Source organism: Schistocerca cancellata, unplaced genomic scaffold, assembly GCF_023864275.1.
Source record: "Schistocerca cancellata isolate TAMUIC-IGC-003103 unplaced genomic scaffold, iqSchCanc2.1 HiC_scaffold_1148, whole genome shotgun sequence".
Taxonomy (NCBI): domain Eukaryota; kingdom Metazoa; phylum Arthropoda; class Insecta; order Orthoptera; family Acrididae; genus Schistocerca; species Schistocerca cancellata.
The window spans coordinates 4,929,162-4,947,060 of NW_026047147.1; positions in this window are offsets into that span (position 1 = coordinate 4,929,162).

A 17,899-nucleotide genomic window follows, 5' to 3' on the forward strand; every position below is an offset into this window, starting at 1 on the left:
GATAGACTAACAGTCAGAGTATATGTGTTGGTGAAAAGCAGTACACTTCTGCAACTTAACTGAGACTTGCCGACTTGAGGAACTTCTGATCTCTGTGTGAAATAGTTGAAAGACTGCAGGTCTGATAAATCTGGAAGATACTCCGTGGCTTGTTGCTGCATTCCAGCTGGAGTTCATTGGCCTGGTGTAAAAATACATAGGTATTGTCGAGTATGTTTGGTTTTTCGGCCCATCCCTGCTGACTGCACTTTGTGACGTTCTTTTCACTATACAGACCAGAAATGATCTTTATTGGGCGAGAACCGTGTCAGGGACGGGAATGTAGGGGGATTGGAGTGGGGAGGGAAGGGTGAGTGGATGGGAAGGCGACATACGGATATGTGTCTGCTGTAATATGACACCGGAAGAAAAGTACTGACAGATCCTGAGGCAGCGATTTCGCTCGTGCAGTCTCTTAACGGATGAACGCAGAAAAGATTTCTAGATATGGGAGTGGAACGCAAATTTCATAATAGCAGAACCCCTTACTTTCCACTCGACAGCGAGTGTTCATGAGAGACAAAGGTATCGCCAGGAGTGTGGCAGAACATAATCTGACAGACAGGATGAGCTGATGATGCTGTGGTGTACAGGAACATCTAAGTGTTGAGTGACTGTAGGAGGGTACAAGATGACTTAAGCAAAATTTCTAGTTGGTAAGATGAATTATAGTTAGATCTAAATGTAGAAATATTTGAATACAGATTTAGCAGCGCGCTGCTTGACATTCACGTCCATGAAATATCTAGGTGTGACGTTGCAAAGCAATGCGAAATGAAATGAGCATGTAAGGGTGCAGCGGAGAAGGTGAATGCTCGACTTCAAGTAGGAGAATTTTAGGAAAGAACGGTTCATTTGTAGAAGACAGAATATAGGACACTAGTACAATCCGTTCTTGAGCACTGTTTGAGTGTTTTGGATCCGCACAAAGTCTTATTAAGGCAAGACGTCGAAGCAATTTAACTGTGCAGACAGAGTTGTTACCTCCAGGATCGAAAAACATGCTAGTGTTATGGAGGTGGTTTGTGAACGAAAATAGGAACCCCTGTAGCGAACACGATATTATTTCTAGGAAAATATAGGATATGTAAAACGGAAAAGGGGAAAGAAACGATGGGTCACACAAGAAATGATTTCGAATGTGGAGGAGAGAAGAAAATTTAAAAACAAGAACACTGAAGATGCAAGAATGATGTGCCGAAGGTTAAATAATGAACTGCAAAGAGAAACAGAGCAGGCTAGGAAAAAATGGCTAAGAGGAATGTAATGCAATCGAAGAACTGGACAGGACGGGAAGATACGACTTACTGTACAACATAGTAAAGACTGTGAAATGGGATTAAAACAGAGCAGGAAGTGCTACTATGGAAATTTTGAGTAAAGACGAAGAGGTAGTGTATAAGGATCTAGACGATGTCCTCCAGCGATGGGAAGAATATCTAAAAGAGCTATATGACACAGATCGCAAACCAGAAACTGTGGAACTTGAATTACTCAACAGTGTAAATGATGACCAGAAAGGAAGGCCCAATCATCCTAATGGAAGAAGTAATGTCTGGCATAACTGCAATGAAAAATGGTAAAGCAGTAGGTACAGATACGGAGAGAAATATTAAAATGCTAGAAACAAGATGAAATAAGGGAAATATTGAGTTTATGAATAAAATATGTGATAGTGGTGAATGGTCTGAGGACTTTCTGACAAAACAAATGATTACATTACCGAAAAAAACAAGGAATCAAGAAATGCAGTGAGCGCAGGACAATCAGCCTCATTTCACATGCAGCCAAAATGATGTTAAGAATAATTAATAAGAGACTTTAAAAATTAATGGAGGAGAATCTTGGCGAGGAGCAGTTTGGCTTTAGACGGAATACGGACACCAGAGATGCAGTGGGGCTCCTACGACTCTTGGGAGAAAGGTTTATTGAAAGAGGAGGAGACCTCTAAATGTGCTTCGCCGATCTAGAAAAGGCATTTGACAATGTGGCTTGGGACAAGCTGGCGACTGTAATGAGAGAAAAGAGAGTGGACTGGAAAACCAGAAGACTCATTATATCTTAATCAAAAGCCTCACTTAAAATGAGAGGAGAAAGTACAAACTAGATCGGACTAGGAAAAGTACTAAGACAACGATGCTGTCTTATCACCTACCGTTTTCAATGTCTACTTGGAAAATATGATTGCCCAATGCACATTAGATGACAAAGGAGTAGAAATTGAAGAAGAGTAGGGTGTTTGAGGTTCGCTGATGACATGGTCCTTCTAGCCACAGGAGAAAAACAATTACAGGATTTAGTGGACACCATTGACGCCATTATGGAATGAATATTAACACAAAGAAAACAAAAGTATTGGCACTAGGAGAAAATAAAGAAATAAAAATTATGCTGTATGGAGAAATATTGGAACAGGTGCTAAATTTTAAGTATCTTGGAAGGATAGACACCGACTGGAAGTACACCACAGAAATGAAAACAAGGATAGCAATGGTAAAAGAGGCATTTTATAAGAAAAGGAGAGTTTTCTGCAGCAGTGTGGACAGAGAACTGAGGAAAAGACAAAATGTTTTGTATGGAGTGTTCTTCTGTATGGCCTGAAACATGGGTTTTGAGGAATAAAGACCGAGAAGGGCTGGAGGCTTCTGAGATGTGGACATGGCGGAGTATGGAAAGAATAAGTTGGATGGACAGAGTAATAAATGAAGAGGTATTGAGATGAGGGGGAGAGAAAAGACAGTTGCTAGATGTAATAAAGAGAAGAAAAAGAAATTGGATTGGGCATATATTAATAAAGAATGACGGACTGATAAAAACAGTTGTAGAAGTTTATGTAGAAGGGAAAAGGAAGCGAGGTAGGAGGACACTTCAGATACTGGGTGACGTAATGGACGGTACAACATACAGCAGCCGTAAGAAGGAGGCAATGGATCGTAGAAAATGGAGAGGCAAAGGACCTGCTAATATAGCAGATGATTGATGATGATGATGGAGGCATAAAGAGAGTCGCTTTTCCATCGCTGTATTTACGAGCGTAACAGGGAAGAAATGACTAGTGATGGTGCAAGGCAACTTCCACCATGCACCATTTTGCGACTTACGGAGTATGTGTGGAGTTGTAGATGTACATCTGCATCTACACCAGTACTCCGCGTGACACCCGGCGGTGTGTGGCGGAGGGTTCTTCTAGCATCACTAAGTGAAAGTCTCTTTAGTGCGCTTGTCGCTTTGTCTAGGTGTTCTGCAAACAAAACACAATCTCCCTACAAGATTTTCTATTTGCTCGTTCCTATTTAAGTTGGCCCCAATTGTATTACCTTGGCATTTAGCTGAAACGGCACCCTTTCGATTTGTGTGACTCATCGAGTAAAAGAAATTTAACGGGTTCCTTCTAGTTCTCCTGTGGATGACATAACACTTTTCATTATTTAGAATCAACTGCCACTTTACGCATCGCACCGGTACACTCTCTAAATTATTTTCGTATTGCTTTGATCTTCTGATGACTTTACTAGATGGCAAAAGAGAGCATCATCTGCAAACAATGGCTGCTCAGATTGCCTCCTAAATCGTTTTTATAGATTAGGAACAGCAGAACGGCTTTCGTGAGGAAGGACAGATACCACTTATGTTTTACTCGATGAGTTTCGTGAACTCTCACCAGGCAAACAGGAATACGGCGGTCATCCGGATGAGAGGCGTCACGCCACGCTTCCCGTGGTTTGGCCGTCCTGCGGCAGACTTCCGCTGCGTCCGCCGTCATATTGAGCGCGCGCTCCCTGCGACGCGCACTGCTTCTGTTTGCTCCCCAGTGTCGACAGCGGACAATGCAGCCGGCGGGCGTAATTGCCACAGTGGCAGCTCTGCTTGCAGCAAACGGGACCTACTCGGTGCTAGAGTGCGTCTGCAGGCACATGGCCAAACTCTCGGGTCTCAGTGACGGTGAATTTGTGGTATGGTGCCGCTACTGTCTCCATACCAGTAAGTGCTTTTTCGTGCTGTACGGATTCATAAGACGTTATGCACAGTCCACTTATCAAACACTCACAGGCGGCTTGGCTTACATACGCTGTTATTAAAAATTATACGTTTTCTGCCTGACAGTGAAGGACTACGTTTATTATGAGGACGCTCAGCTAGGTATCCACTCTTAAGGAATACGTATAGAAATGACATTGGTGTAACAGGGTGACGAGAACTGATGGAAAGTGATGGCGTGCAACCGAATGCGAAACAGCCTGTCGTGGAGCTTATCGTAAAACTGGCTGTCCTTTAAGGCGTTGCTGCAGTTAGTGTTATAATATGTTTCATACGCACAGAAAAGACAGACATCTGGAGGTACTATTCATCTGGTGGTTCCAGGTGGTACGAACTGCTATGTCACACACTTTCCAGGAGCGGTAGCTTCTTCTTTAGGAGTATGATTTGTATGCGCAGCCTAGGAATCAAGAAAAAACACCTATTTTGACGAACTATTGGCCAAAAGCAGTGATCATACGAAAGCTGTAGTTCTCTTACGTCTGTTCTCCCACTCTTGTTTGCTGTGACGTAAATATTCCCTACGACCCTTGCCAAAATTACACACACGAGAAAGAATCAAAGGACGCAGAGCAATAAATAGCGTTCCAGCCAATTTACCATCTGGTTAATCAGTCGGCATAACTGTATACGAATGCGAATTGATAATAGATGATCTTCATTGATCTCTCTTGGTACCTCTAATTTCCAGGGTCCCTTTCATGTACGTTTCCTCTTCAAATGCCGATTGGCTGCAGTTGAAAACAAATTCCTTACTCAACGACGGGGCAAATTTGCTTATCTCATCTACAAATATTTCGGTCGATCCTGTAGTTTACTGTGCATCGTCAAGTTGACGCTTTCTTCGAAATTTCATTATCTCACGTCTCACACTGCTGTAGCACTGTTTGACGTCATGCAAGCATCCACTGCTTCTTTTGAAATCTCTGTAATGTATGTCGAGCATCCTTGAAACGCGCAAGTGAGCCATGTCCTCCGCTGAATGTCTGTAGTTTTCCTTACACACTAACGGTCATATTTCTGCAGGCTTGTTCAAAATATGTTCGTAATTGTTCTTTTGCTATGCTGTTTGCGATTTTCTAAGTACGTGATTATGTTTAGTATCCGCTCCTTGGACAACGACTGCCCTTCACTACGTTTGACTGGAAACGGGAGCTGCGGCCCTCTGTCCGACAGCGACGATGAACCACAGCACGCCTGTTTCAGTACAACTGTCTAGTGCCGTGCACGTATCGCCATCACTGCACTCCTCTTGTACACTGTTCGCACGACACCACGCATTCCGCTGACTCATCCGCCACTTCTTTCTCACTCAACGAAATTTCTTGAGTTCCTTTCAGATCAAATCTCGACTTTGGCTACTGTTTCTGAAGATATAACGCAATGTTTGCTTTGTTTATCGTTGCCATTACTCTGCTTTGTAACAATACCACTAGCACTGTAGCACTGTCGTGAGTTACTCGTCGACTAAGCAGTTCAGCCACGCTCCGTAGCCTCGTGCTGTCGACATCATCTGACAGCTCCAGTCCCGCCCGCTGTTGGCATCATCAGCCAGTGTTGTGTTAGCATCGTGGGCTGTCACATCTGACATGCAAGTGCATGTCCGGCTTGTGTCTTTACCCGTAGCTTACAGCATACACGGAAAATAAAATGGGTTATTCGTAGGACTTGACCAGGAAATCCTAATGTTACTTTTACAAACATTTACATTAAAAGAGCTGCAGGATGCCTTACTTCAGCTTTTTCACCTTTGCTTTACTTCGAGCTGAGGTAGCGGCTTTTGTATTTCACAGTTCTTTTCTAAGCTTTAAGCTGTGTGACCTAGGGAGATGTACTCTCGCAATTTCATTTTTTTTTTTTTTTTGGTCATCAGTCTACTGACTGGTTTGATGCGGCTCGCCACGAATCTCTTTCCTGTGCTAACCTCTTCATCTCAGAGTAGCACTTGCAACCTACGTCCTCAATTATTTGCTTGGCGTATTCCAATCTCTGTCTTCCTCTACAGTTTTTGCCCTCTACAACTCCCTCTAGTACCATGGAAGTCATTCCCTCATGTCTTAGCAGATGTCCTATCATCCTGTCCCTTCTCCTTTTCAGTGTTTTCCACATATTCCTATCCTCTCCAATTCTGCGTAGAACCTCTTCATTCCTTACCTTATCAGTCCACCTAATTTTCAACATTCGTCTATAGCACCACATCTCAAATGCTTCGATTCTCTTCTGTTCCGGTTTTCCCACAGTCCATGTTTCACTACCATACAATGCTGTACTCCAGACGTACATCCTCAGAAATTTCTTCCTCAAATTAAGGCCGACATTTGATATTAGTAGACTTCTCTTGGCCAGAAATGCCTTTTTTGCCATAGCGAGTCTGCTTTTGATGTCCTCCTTGCTCCGTCCGTCATTGGTTATTTTACTGCCTAGGTAGCAGAATTCCTTAACTTCATTTACTTCGTGACCATCAATCCTGATGTTAAGTTTCTGGCTGTTCTCATTTCTACTACTTCTCATTACCTTCGTCTTTCTCCGATTTACTCTCAAACCATACTGCGTACTCATTAGACTGTTCATTCCGTTCAGCAGATCATTTAATTCTTCTTCGCTTTCACTCAGGATAGCAATGTCATCAGCGAATCGTATCATTGATATCCTTTCACCTCGTATTTTAATTCCACTCCTGAACCTTTCTTTTATTTCCGTCATTGCTTCCTCGATGTACAGATTGAAGAGTAGGGGCGAAAGGCTACAGCCTTGTCTTACACCCTTCTTAACACGAGCACTTCGTTCTTGATCGTCCACTCTTATTATTCCCTCTTGGTTGTTGTACATATTGTATATGACCCGTCTCTCCCTATAGCTTACCCCTACTTTTTTCAGAATCTCGAACAGCTTGCACCATTTTATATTGTCGAACGCTTTTTCCAGGTCGACAAATCCTATGAAAGTGTCTTGATTTTTCTTTAGCCTTGCTTCCATTATTAGCCGTAACGTCAGAATTGCCTCTCTCGTCCCTTTACTTTTCCTAAAGCCAAACTGATCGTCACCTAGCGCACTCTCAATTTTCTTTTCCATTCTTCTGTATATTATTCTTGTAAGCAGCTTCGATGCATGAGCTGTTAAGCTGATTGTGCGATAATTCTCGCACTTGTCAGCTCTTGCCGTCTTCGGAATTGTGTGGATGATGCTTTTCCGAAAGTCAGATGGTATATCGCCAGACTCATATATTCTACACACCAACGTGAATAGTCGTTTTGTTGCCACTTCCCCCAATGATTTTAGAAATTCTGATGGAATGTTATCTATCCCTTCTGCCTTATTTGACCGTAAGTCCTCCAAAGCTCTTTTAAATTCCGTTTCTAATACTGGATCCCCTATCTCTTCTAAATCGACTCCAGTTTCTTCTTCTATCACATCAGACAAATCTTCACCCTCATAGAGGCTTTCAATGTATTCTTTCCACCTATCTGCTCTCTCCTCTGCATTTAACAGTGGAATTCCCCTTGCACTCTTAATGTTACCACCGTTGCTTTTAATGTCACCAAAGGTTGTTTTGACTTTCCTGTATGCTGAGTCTGTCCTTCCGACAATCATATCTTTTTCGATGTCTTCACATTTTTCCTGCAGCCATTTCGTCTTAGCTTCCCTGCACTTCCTATTTATTTCATTCCTAAGCGACTTGTATTTCTGTATTCCTGATTTTCCCGGAACATGTTTGTACTTCCTCCTTTCATCCATCAACTGAATTATTTCTTCTGTTACCCATGGTTTCTTCGCAGCTACCTTCTTTGTACCTATGTTTTCCTTCCCAACTTCTGTGATGGCCATTTTTAGAGATGTCCATTCCTCTTCAACTGTACTGCCTACTGCGCTATTCCTTATTGCTGTATCTATAGCGTTAGAGAACTTCAAACGTATCTCGTCATTCCTTAGTACTTCCGTATCCCATTTCTTTGCGTATTGATTCTTCCTGACTAATGTCTTGAACTTCAGCCTACTCTTCATCACTACTATATTGTGATCTGAGTCTATATCTGCTCCTGGGTACGCCTTACAATCCAGTATCTGATTTCGGAATCTCTGTCTGACCATGATGTAATCTAATTGAAATCTTCCCGTATCTCCTGGCCTTTTCCAAGTATACCTCCTCCTCTTGTGATTCTTGAACAGGGTATTCGCTATTACTAGCTGAAACTTGTTACAGAACTCAATTAGTCTTTCTCCTCTTTCATTCCTTGTCCCAAGCCCATATTCTCCTGTAACCTTTTCTTCTACTCCTTCCCCTACAACTGCATTCCAGTCGCCCATGACTATTAGATTTTCGTCCCCTTTTACATACTGCATTACCCTTTCAATATCCTCATACACTTTCTCTATCTGTTCATCTTCAGCTTGCGACGTCGGCATGTATACCTGAACTATCGTTGTCGGTGTTGGTCTGCTGTCGATTTTGATTAGAACAACCCGGTCACTGAACTGTTCACAGTAACACACCCTCTGCCCTACCTTCCTATTCATAACGAATCCTACACCTGTTATACCATTTTCTGCTGCTGTTGATATTACCCGATACTCATCTGACCAGAAATCCTTGTCTTCCTTCCACTTCACTTCACTGACCCCTACTATATCTAGATTGAGCCTTTGCATTTCCCTTTTCAGATTTTCTAATTTCCCTACCACGTTCAAGCTTCTGACATTCCACGCCCCTATTCGTAGAACGTTATCCTTTCGTTTATTATTCAATCTTTTTCTCATGGTAACCTCCCCCTTGGCAGTCCCCTCCCGGAGATCCGAATGGGGGACTATTCCGGAATCTTTTGCCAATGGAAAGATTATCATGACACTTTCTTCAAATACAGGCCACATGTCCTGTGGATACACGTTACGTGTCTTTAATGCAGTGGTTTCCATTGCCTTCTGCATCCTCATGTCGTTGATCATTGCTGATTCTTCCGCCTTTAGGGGCAATTTCCCACCCCTAGGACAAGAGAGTGCCTTGAACCTCTATCCGCTCCTCCGCCCTCTTTGACAAGGCCGTTGACAGAATGAGGCTGACTTCTTATGCCGGAAGTCTTCGGCCGCCAATGCTGATTATTTATCAAAATTTAGGCAGTGGCGGGGATCGAACCCGGGACCGAAGACGTTTTTGATTACGAATCAAAGACGCTACCCCTAGACCACGGGTACATCATTTCATTACTGTACAGTAATTATATTTTTTGTGCTGCAATTTTTTTCCGCCGGTGTATTGCTGGCGAGCTTTCCCAGCGGCCCTCTCTGCTGAAGGAACGCCCATAAACTTACTCGCAGAGGTTCAGAGGACAAAATGAACATTAGTAGTCCCCGCGTAATGCTTTCAGACATACGCATGCTATCTGAAGAACTTAAAATTTATCATACGATAAAAACTGAAAATGCAGATAAAACGACCTCATACGAGGCAGAATTGAAGGGCGATAGTTTAGTTGCACACATTTGTAATTTGCACAACCAGCTCTTTTCTGGGGCTTGTAGAGTTTCCAGACTTTAGAGGTTCCAGGCTGTGGCTGGAGTGTGTTCCCACGGCCGGAGAACGCGAGCGGCCCGCGGCACGAGTCGCCCAGTGCGGGGGTGGGGGCCGTGGCCCGCTGCGTGGGAGGCCGGCCTGCCTGCAGCCAGACACACAGGTCGGGGAGTAAGTGGAGGAGGCGCGCCAGTCGGCCGTAAACACACTTTCCCTTAATCACAATAGGAGTAGTTTCCTTTCGTTACAGTTACTGTCAGGGAAAGTCCCTCAGTCATTGGCCGTAACTGAGGCATTACTCCAGTACGGGAAGCTTCAAGTATCTCTACACAGTTGGCGGGGACAGGCTCTCGCGAGAATACATCGCAGGTTACGGAGAGCGCCAAGTGAGTCAGTCGGCCCTCAGACACGACGAGGCGGAGGTCTCCGTGTTGGGTCAGGAGCGTGGACTTCCCTCTGTACAAGTCAATTACGTTCATTGATATCAGGTGTGCATTACTCGAACGTTCGCAGTGGTTAATTACAATAGCCGTACCGCAATGGCATCCCGATTTTTCGGTTAACAGTGGCAGCTGCCCACAGTCCCATGAGAAGCGACTGTTTGTATGTTTAGAGCCCGGTAGCCACACCGACAGCGAGAGACGCCATCAGAATTAGCAGTCTCACTGGGCGGGTACGGAACTTTCAGAATGTTTACCGGCGAGGTCAGCTCACCGCCGAGGTAGCCTCAGCTGGACTCCCTAAGCGAAGCGGATCTGACGAGTGTAGCTGCGCGGGCTGACCGTCTGTTCCTTCACAGAGATATTACGCTTTCTTCTTTCCTTTTGCTTCATTTTCCAGTCTAATTCACTGAGGGTCTTGTCACGCATTTGCTCAAAAAGACGTGAGTCCCTCGTGAGGGAATGAGCAGGTAGAATATCTTTTGTGTGTCCAGACACTCTGCCATAAACTTTCTGGCAGGTGAGAACAGATCAGCGCTTTTTAGTGCAAAGCCACTCTCTGCCACTCAGTGCCTTCATTGCTGCTTTATCTGCGGCGAGGAACCGTATGTCAACCGCACTTGCATATTGGTCGACAATTTCAGTTCGATTATTTCTAAAATGATCTCAACATTTGATGAGTACTTAGCTATTACATTTGTTTCCTCCCTGCTCCGTAAGCGCTGAACGTTCGCACACAAGTACAAGGGGAGAGAAGTGCTGCTACGGCCTCGGAAGTGTACAGAACAACGAATGGCAGCGCCTCTGCTACTTACCTAACGAGATACCCCGGGTAAACACGGCTACAGCTAAGAGGAATATACAGCTCAGAGGCGGATACCAGAGATTAAAGCGAGAGGAGAGTGTTATGCCGATTACATCATTGGGAATTCCAGCTTTTCAGGCTGCGGTTATTTGACTGTGACGCAGTACTTGGCAGGTAGACTGTGATGAGACAGGCTAAGTGTGCGGCGCTCCAGGAGATGAGAGTACAGAATGCCTGGGGTCGTCATTCACGGCCCAGCCTGGACTGGAGATCTGAAGTCACCAGGAAAGGCTCCCACCGGCTGCCGCTCCAGTCCGGAGCGCCCTGCCGCCTGCAGCCCAGCTGCCTCTCGGCCAGCCTGGAGTCTCCTCTCCAGCCCCGCACTGCCAGCTCTCACACCAACGTGAGACTCTATCTGCTCTGGCGTTCTGCAAAGGTTTATGAGCACGGGTCCATATGTCTTATTCCCAATCTCGCCAATCAAACCAGTTAACGATAAGTCTGATTTTGATTTAAATATTACTGTCTGCGTCTAACCTGGTACATCGCACGTTCCTGTGGTAGCGGGGATAACTCTGTCAAGCTGTGGCAGAACAGCATAGCTGACAAGCGAAATTAAATTATTTTGTTGAAAGGATGTCGAAAGTATCGCAAGCGAGCTGTCTGAAGGATTCAGAAATGTAACAGCTGCGATCAGTGTAACCAGTTACGTACTGTATACCGAGTGGCTCCCCGTGAGATGGGCGAGAGTGCAACGTGGCATTCTCCGCTCTGCCCAGGACCTCGATGCACGGACCGTCCACACCGATGCTGCAGTCAGAACTCGGGCTCATACGGAATGACGGCACAGTGTCCAGTGTTGTACTGTCGGCGCAGCTCTTGCCGCTCCCTCGCCAAGGGGAGCCGCTGCAGTGGCCGCCGTGCTGACAGTCAGCTGACTTGTTGACCTTTTGCTTGTAAAAGTGTGCAGCACACCTCACGCCGTGTCGATTATCGTTCGCTGCAGCTCTTTTAGTGTTTAAGTTTCAGTAGCTGCTAGTACTGATGTGCATATGAGTAGCCCATGGAAGCTCGTGAGTCAGAGTGCAGACCTCGAGGTGACTGAAGAACGGTTTGCAGGTTGGCCACCGCGTTTCGCAACGTGCGGCAGCCTGGAGCAGCCGCCCCCCGCGTGGTTTGCTGCGCGGCGCCTGACAGCCCGCCTCAGGGACTCCGGACTGCCGCCGCCGCCAGCAGGTGGAGCGGTGGAGGGAGGGGGGTGCGCCGGCGCCCTGGCGCAGCTCCGCCGCCTCACGTTGGGCGAATCCTTGGAACTCCTCAAGAAGCTCGACTGCCTGATCGCTGACGACTGTATCGACTCCCGCTGTATACCGAGGTATGTAGACCACTCGATGCCATTACTACTAACTGTACAACTGATTCTTTCTCCTCTCCTTAAATTTATTCTCAATACTGTCACCTACTTTTCCTATTTTGCGATACTATCAGCCAATAAGCGCACATTTGTGAGACCCAAAGAGGAAACGCGCTAATACCTTCTGCCTCCGCCTCTTCTGTTGACACTCTGAACCGAGCAGTCAAATAAATGGTTCAAATGGCTCTAAGCACTATGGGACTTAACATCTGAGGTCATCAGTCCCCTAGAACTTAGAACTACTTAACATCACACACATCCATGACAGGTCAGCATTCTAACCTGAGACCGTAGCGATCGCGCGGATCCAGACTGAAGCACCTAGAACCGCTCGGCCACACCAGCTGGCACCGAGTAGTCAATGGAATGTGCCTCGTGGCATACGTCTCTCTCTGCTCGCTGTCTCCGCATATCGCTACAGCAGACGGTAAATCATCTGATGATGACAGTCAAAGACTGAAAGCGGCAACTAACAACAAAAGCTTTTGCGATCGAGACTGCTAGCCTTACTAAAATTGAATTTATATCCCTATTTCCCAACCGTATTATCAAAAATCAATAAAAGTGCAGTGTCGTTTGAGATGACAACAGCAGTAGCTCGATGTCGTTGTTAGTTGTAAATTAGTTTCAAAGTGAACAATAAACACTGCAACTAGCTGAATTAATTACTTTTCGAAAGAAGCAATTATAGAGTCAACACCCTGCACCATCACACTACAGTAATACTCCACAACATTTGCTATATATACGTAATTAAAATCTCTAACATGGCAGCAGTCAGCAACAGTAAAATTAAGGAAGCCATAGGAATCGAAGAGCCAACCAGTGGCACGTCAGATGTTTATTCACACTTTTACCTTGCTTTACTGTTCATTAAGACATGTGGCTATACCTTAGCATTTATATGGGTCATTTTAGTGTTGACTGAGCTTTATGACCTGTTTTCTCTTTTCACACAATAAATTTACACACGTTACTACTTCTTCCAAGGAAGAAAGGTTTATATCTGTTTAAACCTAGGTAAGGATTCGAATAAACTTGTGAAGTACAACTAGCTGGTGCATGATTCCCATTCTTTCCATACATCATTAACTTATAGTAAGACAGTCACATTCAAGCCAACTTTTGCTTCAAGCATCATGAAATGGCATCTCGGTATTACCGCCTCTGGCCTCGAAGACTTCGTCAACTCGGCGGGGAAGAGAGTTCCGAAAGTTTCTTCAGATACGCAGCATCTGCCCGAGGCCTCCCACTGCTGCATCAGATCCCGCAGAGCTACCAGTGTGTGGGGACGTCCGCTGCCACGTCTCAGCTGCTGTTCCAGACAGTAACGTGCAACGTCTGCGGCTCTGAGACCGGGTTGTCTAGTGGTCGCCTCGAGGTGCTGTAGGGCGCCTCAGTGTTAGTGAAACCGGGAGTGTATGCACGCAGCCCTGGGAACACGACTGTGTGTGTCATGTTCTACAACGCAAGTGTCCAGAGAATAGGGCAACACTTCGTCACCGAGAATGTTGAAATAAACGTGCTGGTTCAGGTTCACATTGACGTAGTGACTGAATCCAAGTCGCGGCGACAAAAACACCCCTATGACACCATGGAACCACCAGTGGCTTGAACTGCATCCTCTATAGGCCGTCGGTCCCATCGCCACCTCCATAATTTCAGAAGAGGCGAAATCGCGCGACTCGTGTGACGCACCTCCACCCAGCCACTGTCCGTCTCTGTGTGGTTTGGCCCACTCAAGACGCGCCGCTGTGTGTGTCTGCGTGAGCGACGGCCGCCGACTCCAAATGTCGAGTCTGTGCAGCCGCCTTCCGAACGATTGCTAGGCAGCTGGTTCAGATGGAGCTGCTTTGCCAGGCATTGGCAATTTGCGTCTGGTCTGAAACCGATCGCCAGTCACTTGGAGTGACACTCGTCAACAGCCCTGTCGGCTAGGATCTTTTTACGCCACTGCCTCACATCACTACGAGTGGTTCACCATTCGTTGCAGATACTTGGACAGTCCACATTGATAGACCAACAGATCGCGTAACTTTACTAGTGGTGTGGTCGTGGACATTTCGAAACGCAAAAATTCCTTTCTGCCATTTCTCGACATCTTCACGTCGACGCAGGTGACCGCCCTGATCCCACGCGAGCGACTGGCACGTACACACCGCGATTGTCACCTCACCGTCACCACTGACGTCAACGGTGGAGCGTCACGTGACTGCCTGGTTCCTCCCCTGCAGCACGGCATCCAGCCCTCCAAAGCGACTTCTGTGCTCAATTAAGTCGAGGCATAGCATTTCGTCTCATGAGATTAGTTCATGCATTCCAGAAGCTCTGCGTTTTGTACACTTTTAGCCAACAGTTAATTCGTCTATGATAAGCATCAGGTGGCAAATAACTTTGTAGTTGGCGACTTCAAGCACACTTTGTTCGTTTTTAATTTCACTCATAAATGGTGTACCATAATCGGCGGATTACTTTCTTTCTACAAAAGACATACCGTTTTACGATCACCACCCAAGTGTTGTTATTGCTGTTAGAGGCATATGTGTATTGTTCACTGAATATACACCAATTTCAAATCTTAGTTCCTCATTTCCATATAATGCCATTTTTATATCATAAAGTAAAACGTTCCTGATGTTCTGCAACTACTATTTACATAATCACGGACTAGGATTCATGTTCTTATGCTGAGATATGATGGGTTGTGATTAAATTCGTAACATCTGCACAACATTGGGAAAATGTTTCCGTTGTGATACTATTTTCATGCTCTGTCGATCATCGAACGATAATTCATTTACTTAGTGTCATTTTCTGCCAAATATGGTTATGTCTCCGCCATACACACATGAAAAAAAGTTTTGCATCACCCCAGTTCGCAAAACTCCTGAGGATAGACGTGGATTGTGGATATTGTATCACAGTTACAGTCCCTTCGACTGTTCAGAGATGTCACTAAACCCGCCCAAAGACGTAAACAACCGTGCATGAGCAGCGCCTATTAGACGGAAGGGATCCGACAGTTCCAGTCGTTCCACCAGGAAGGAGGTACACGGCTGGTGTTGTCTGTAGTTCAACCATGCCTAGACGGTCAATACCGCGGTTCGATCGCGTCCGCATTGTTACTTTGTGCCAGGAAGGGCTCTGAACAGGAGAAGTGTCCAGGCTTCTTGGAGTGAACCAAAGCGATGTTGTTCGGACATGGAGGAGATACAGAGAGACAGGAACTGCAAATCACATGCCTCGCTGAGGCCGCCCAAGGGCTACTACTACTTCAGTGGATAACCGCTACCTACGGATTATGGCTCGGAGAAACCCTGACAGCAACGCCACTATGTTGAATAACGCTTTTCGTGCAGCCGCAGGACGTCCTGTTACAACTGAAACTGTGCGCAATCGGCTGCATAATGCGCAACTTCACTCCCGACGTCCGCGGCGATCTTTGTGAGACAATCTGGACCAACAGTGCCTTGAAGAACTTGTGGATAGCACGCCACGACGAATACAGGCATGTATCAATATGCCAGAGGACGTGCCGCTGGGTATTACAGGTACTAGTGTGTACAGCATCTGGACCATCACCTCTGAAGGTCTCGCTGTATGGTGGAACAACGTGCAACGTGTGGTTTTCTTGACCAATAAAAAGGGCGGAAATGATGTTTATATTGATATCTATTCCAATTTTCTGTACAGGTTCCGGAACTCTCGGAACCGAGGTGATGCAATCTATTTTTTGATGTGTGTATTAAGTAGTGAAATTCATCTCAACATATCCATATCTTACTAAGCGAGCTAATAAGATTGCTGAAACGTTGACCTGTCACATTCAAAAGGGTAATTAGATTAGGAAGGAAGACTCTAAAGCAGTAGATGAGTTGTCCTATTCAGGCAGCAACATAATTGTTTGCAGCCGAAGTAGACAGGACATAAAATACAGACTGGCTAAGGCTTGGAAAACATCTCTGGAAAAGAGTAATTTTCTTGCTGTTTAACATAAATTTGACCTTTAGGCTTTCATTTCTTAAGGTACTTGTCACGAGTGTAGTCTTGCATGGAAATGAAACATGGATGGTAAGCAGCTGACACAAGAAGAGAATATGAGGTACTGAGATGTAGTGCTAGAGCAAACAGCTGAAGAATACGTGTTTCGATGGTTTAATTAATGAGAAGATACTGAATCGAATTAGTAAAAAATATGCCACAACTTGACTGAAAGAAGGGATCAGTTGACAGAACACCTCCTGGGACGTCAGCGAATCGTCCGTTTGGTAACGGAGAAGTAGTGTGGGGAGAAAAACTTGTAGAGGGACACCGAGTGATGAGTGCAGTAAACAGGTTCAGATGAATGCAGGCTGCAGTAGTGGAGCGGCTCGCACAGGATAGTGTAGCATGGAGAGCGGCATCAAACCGGTCTCCGAACTAACAATGACAGCGACAAATAACTACGACAATTGTAATGATAACAGAAATAACGTTATTTCTCACTAATCTGAAACCTGAATCTTGCTGACAGATGGAAACTGTGTGTCAGGCCGGCACTCAAACCCAGTCCTCCTTCTTCTGCGGACACTTCTCACACCAACTGTAGTGTCGACATATGAACAACAATGTGGGCATTGTCGGTCCGTCTTGGTGCAAAATATTTTTGTTCTTCATTTATTTATTTATTCATTGCCCATGTTAGTTTCAGAGACAAATATCGCCATCAATGTAAAACATGCAGAAAATAGCACAGTTATAAAACGGTGTAAAACGTTATTACATGTTTACTGTTTGTTTTTTAAATATTATGTTCTGTGGGTACTTTAATAATACCTTATTTATTATACATTACAGCGTGGTTTTAAGATTCTTGTTGGTGTTTGGGGCATATTTTCTGTGTTTTTCTGTTGCCGTTTTTCTCAACATAAATCATGTCATTTGCAACTGTGTGAGCGACTATTAGTAAACAAATACGAAAACGTGAACTTACGTATGTCAGCGTTATGCAGTTGGGATTACGGAAGTGTTGTGGATACAGTTTTCGTGTCTACTAGGTTGTTACATAGTTTCTCGTGTACTCATGTTCGCTGGACGGCTTGCAGCTAGTTCTATACACAGAAATACATAACCGTCGCACTTCTTCCATAATGCATAACGTTACGCCAACTTGCCGCTGGCGTGTCTCGTGAGAAATGTATCACACGTTGCAAGAAGGTTATGAAAATTTAAGCGCGAGTTCTGACGACTTCCGTTCCTCATTTATGTGTCTCTGTCTGATGGGCGAGTGGTTCTTTTGCAAGTGTGTGCTTTCTGTTGTGTGTCGTGCGTCAGTTCTCTCAGAGCAGTCAAGATTGTGTCGTTGAAAAGTGTTGTTTCTCCGTTTATTACGTTTTTCCCTTCCACTATTGCTTTTGGTATGTAATAATTTTCTTCTGTTGTTGTTGGTATGAAGAGAAAAACTTCCGGAATAGAATAAAATGACCAACCTAAGTGATTATCCAACACAAAGATATCAAAGGATCCCAAAGACATTAACAGAAAGCATCACACGCATCCTCACACAGAACCAGACAAAAAGAATGATACAAAGGAGTCCTAAAGCTCCACTCTTAACAGGCCTCCCAAAGGTCCACAAACTTCTCATTCTAGTCAGGCCAGCGGTGGACTTCAGAGAGACA